The sequence below is a fragment of the Cebus imitator genome, unplaced genomic scaffold (genome assembly GCF_001604975.1).
Source record: "Cebus imitator isolate Cc_AM_T3 unplaced genomic scaffold, Cebus_imitator-1.0 Scaffold125, whole genome shotgun sequence".
NCBI classification, from domain to species: domain Eukaryota; kingdom Metazoa; phylum Chordata; class Mammalia; order Primates; family Cebidae; genus Cebus; species Cebus imitator.
This window is the reverse complement of record NW_016107440.1, coordinates 3,908,256-3,913,012: the sequence shown is the minus strand read 5'-3', so window position 1 is coordinate 3,913,012 and position 4,757 is coordinate 3,908,256.

The following is a 4,757-nucleotide window of genomic DNA, read 5'->3' as shown; positions in this document are numbered from 1 at the left end:
TTTTTGAGACAAGGTCTTGCTCTGTTACCCAGGCTGCAGTACAATGGTGAGATCTCAGCTCACTGCAACCTCCACCTCCCAGGTTTAAGTAATTCTCCTGCCTCAGCCTCCCAAGTAGCTGGGAATACAGGCACCTGCCACCACGCCCACCTAATTTTTTGTATTTTTAGTAGAGACAGAGTTTTACCATGTTGGCCAGGCTGGTCTCACTCTCCTGACCTCAGGTGATCCACCCGCCTCTGATTCCCAAAGTGCTGGGATTACAGGCATAAGCCATCCCACCTAGCCTCAATGATAACTTAAAAAAAAAAATACCCCAAACAGTTAACAATAATAATTCATTATTATTGTCACATAGGCGGTGTTCGGAGCCTCCCTGTTGTTGCAAAATTGCCAGAGTTTGTTTGTATCAGGTTCTAAATTATTTTTCATTGGTTGTGTGGGTATGCTATTTGGAGGTACCCTCATTTAATCCATCCTTGTTGATGGGCTGTGAACTGAATGTAATTTACAGAATGAAACCCTATCCTTCTAACGAGTGGTGTTAGGAGGTGGGGCCTTTGGGAGGTTATTAGGGTGGATAAGGTCCTGAGGGCAGAGCTGCCACAAGGAGATACTTTGTCTTAAAGGAGGTCCCAGCGTGAGTTTGTTCTCATTCTACCTTGTGGAGCCGGACTCAGCGACCAGAAAGCGGGCGGTGATCTCTGTCTTCTCTCCAGAACGGTGAGAAATAATGTTGCTTGTAAGTCACCATGGCTTTGGCGCTTTGGTAGAGCAGCCCGAAGAGACACCTAGGTTGTTTGCCTTTATTTAATCATATCTGTGATAAATATACTAGAATTGGGTTTGGCTCTCATTTCTTCAGGCTGAACCTCCAGCTGGGGTGGCCCTAAAATTGTTGTCAACAGAATTCCCACATGGGAGTGACTTAGTCTCTGTGAAAATGGGACTTGTTGGGACTCCAAAGAAGGAAGCACCAAGCTCCAGGGTGGTTGGTCCAAAGTGTTCATTAGGGGAGCTTATCTGGCGGTGTAGCCTATGCTTGGTTAGGCGCCGAGGGAAAAGGATGTTCTGCTCAGGTGTGTCGCTGTTAAGGGTGTCGTGGTATGGAGTTTACAGGAAAGATTCAGGAATTTGGCTCAGGGCTGGTTCGAGTTTCTTTCCACATTTTGGTAAAAATTCTAACATCTTCGTTTAGTGTCTGGGAATATTCACGGCCCCAGCTTGGGTTCAAGCCCGCAAGAGAAATGAGCTGCCCAGCTCACAGAGCAGTCAAAGCGCCGCGTGTTTCTTGGTCAGGACAGGAGAGAAAGTGGGAGAACTGGGGGGACGTCACAGCTCCTCTTGCTGGCTTCTTGGAGGTGGAGTTACAGGGTCACAAAGGAGGAAGGACTGGGAGGGTTGGGGAGGGTTGGGCAGGAACTGGCCACCAGAGCCGGGTTTGTCTCTGCTCACGTATCTGCAGGTCCAGCAGTGGAGGCTTTCCTTGTATTTCTCTCAGTATGAAAGGAATGGAATGCAGGAGCTTATGTGTTCACAACTTAGGGTCTTTTATAAAATAGGTATTATCCTAGGAGGCATTTGTGTTTTAATTGGCTTAACAGTTCTTATCCAAAGCCTGGTCTGACTGTCCATTTGTGTACAGTTTTTCTTTAGTTCTAAAAATAATGATATTCAGGAAAGTTTTAACATTTTGTAAATGTTGACCTTGCATGTAAGTTTATAGATTATTATATATATATTTTAAGTGCTGTTATCAGTGAGTTATTCCCCATTGTATTTTTGCATGGGTTGTTATTGCTTTTGTGGATATTTGTCTATTTTTATAACGACTGATAAAACCTGAATGATCACATACTATAGAATACACAGCGATTAAGTATAGAGCTCAATAATTTTTCTTTTTTTTTTTTTGAGACGGTGTTTCGCTCTTGTTACCCAGGCTGGAGTGCAGTGACGCGATCTCGGCTCACCGCAACCTCCGCCTCCTGGGTTCAGGCAATTCTCCTGCCTCAGCCTCCTGAGTAGCTGGGATTACAGGCATGCACCACCATACCCAGCTTATTTTTTGTATTTTTAGTAGAGATGGGGTTTCACCATGTTGACCAGAATGGTCTCGATCTCTTGACCTCGTGATCCACCCTCTTGGGCCTGCCAAAGTGCTGGGATTACAGGCGTGAGCCACCACGCCCGGCCCTCAATGATTTTTAAAAACCTTGCACACTTGTGTCTCTACCACCCAGGTGATGCTACCAACCATACGAGAGCATTCTGGGCAGTGCCCTCCCTCTGCTTCTCAGGCTCAATATCAAGCCTATGAGAAGTTAACTATGCTTACAACAGCAATACTTCGCTCACTGAATGGGTGTCCTTTATCTGTTCTACTGTTTTTTGTTTGCTTGTTTGAGATGGAGTCTCACTCTGCCACCAGGCTGGAGTGCAGTCGTGCCTCCCAAAGTGCTGGGATTACAGGAATGAGCCACTGTGCCTGGCCTGTTCTATTGTTAAAGTTGAGTATGGTTATTTTCCGTTTTTAGCAGTGATAACAAGCTAGCTTTGAACACCTTGCCACAGGCTTTGGTGTATATCTGTTTGTGCTCCCATTGAGTGTGTAACAGGGTGGCACAGTGGGGTGGTAGGGCAAGTAGTGAGTCCATGGGGTCTCCCTCTCATGCCCAAGGGTTTTCCAGAGCACGCAGCACATGGGACCCTTCTCCTGCCCCTTGTTACCTGCATGTGGTGTCATGTCACTGTATAGCAGCTTTTAGCCATTTTATTTGGTGTGCATTGGTTACATTGGGGTTTCAGTTTGTTTTTCATGGTGATTAAGCATGTTGAGTACTTGTTCTTGTGCTTGCTGGTTTTCAAATAACCTTTGTTGTCAGATGGCTGTTAGAGGCTCTTGTCCACTTAAAAGAATGGGTTGTTTGGCTCATGCCTCGCGGTGGTTCATGACTAGCTGGTCAACACTTCATAGACTCCGTGTTGCCTCCATTGCCTGAGCAACAGATCTTATCTTTTTTGTGTTTTTTGAGACGGAGTTTCGCTCTTGTTACCCATGCTGGAGTGCAATGGCGCGATCTTGGCTCACCGCAACCTCCGCCTCCTGGGTTCAGGCAATTCTCCTGCCTCAGCCTCCTGAGTGGCTGGGATTACAGGCACGCGCCACCATGCCCAGCTGATTTTTTGTATTTTTAGTACAGACGGGGTTTCACCATGTTGAGCAGGATGGTCTCGATCTCTTGACCTCGTGACCCACCCGCCTCGGCCTCCCGAAGTGCTGGGATTACAGGCTTGAGCCACCGCGCCCAGCCCAGATCACATCTCTTTAAAAAGTGGGGGCTGTATGTCTTTGTGTGGTGAATTGTAGGGCTTGTCTTGTTTTGGACCTGGGTCATGTCTATGTATTGCAAGTATGTCCTCTATGTCTCTGGCTTGCTTTTTTAAAATTTTTAAGGGTTTCTTTTGATGAAGAGGTTATTGATCTGCCTATTTCTATTAGAATATTGCTTCTGAATTAGTCTCTTTTTTTTCTTCCATTCAAATTACATATTTGTTAGGGCTTTTTACATTATTCTGTGCACCTTAGATTTTTTTTTTTTTTTTTTTTTTTTTTTTTGAGACAAAGTCTTCCTTTGTCACCCAGGCTGGAATGCAGTATGGCACACTGCAACTTCCACCTCCTGGGTTCAAGCAATTCATCTACCTCAGCCTCTCGACTAGCTGGGATAACACGCACCTGCAACCATGTCTGGCTAATTCTAGTACTTTTTAATAGAGACAGGGTTACACTGTGTTGGCCAGGCTGGTCTTGAACTCCAGACCTCAGGTGATCTGCCTATCTTGGCCTCCCAAAGTGCTGGAATTACAAGCATGAGCCACTGTGGCTGGCCTAAAAAACTATTTTTACAGAGACTCCATCTCATTTTGTTGCCTAGGCTGATCTTGAACTCCTGAAACCTGGATATTTTCTCTAGCTTTGTCTCATGTACAGCAGGTCCTCAAATAACTTAATTTTGTCATAACGGGTTGAGAAAAATCAGCTGTCGAGTCACTGTCTGGGCTTTGTTTGCATGTTCTCCTCTTGTCTACAAGTTTTCTTTTGGTACTCAAGTTTCCTCCCACATCCTACGCTGTGCTCTGAGGTGAACTGGTGGGTCTGCGGTCACAGTCTCAGCGGGGGTGGACATATGTGAGAGTACCCTGCTATGGGATGCTGTGTTGGCCAGGATCGGTTTGCACCTGTGCCATGAGCCACTGGAGGAGGCCCTGGCTACCTGAGACCCTGAAGTGAAATAAACAGGTTGGAATACATATAAAAACAAATTTACCATCAGATAAAAATTTCTAAAACACAAGGTAATTATACACTTGTATGGCAATAAATATGTAGTTTTAAAGCATCCAGTCATCATATTTGTGATCGTGACTGTATGGTGTGGTAGGAGGTGCTCCCTCCAATTGTGGCTTTATAAATATTTATTTCATATTTATGTATATATTCTTTGGGATGGAATCTTGCTCTGTTACCCAGGTTGGAGTGCAGTGACACAGTCTTGGATCACTGCAGCCTCTGCCTCCTGCTTTCAAGCAATTCTCCTGTCTCAGCCTCCCCAGTAGCTGGGACTACAGGTACGCCACCATGCCTGGCCAATTTTTGTATTTTTTTTTTTTTTTTTTTTGAGGCGGAGTTTCACTCATGTTACCCAGGCTGGAGTGCAATGGCGCGATCTCGGCTCACCGCAACCTCCGCCTCC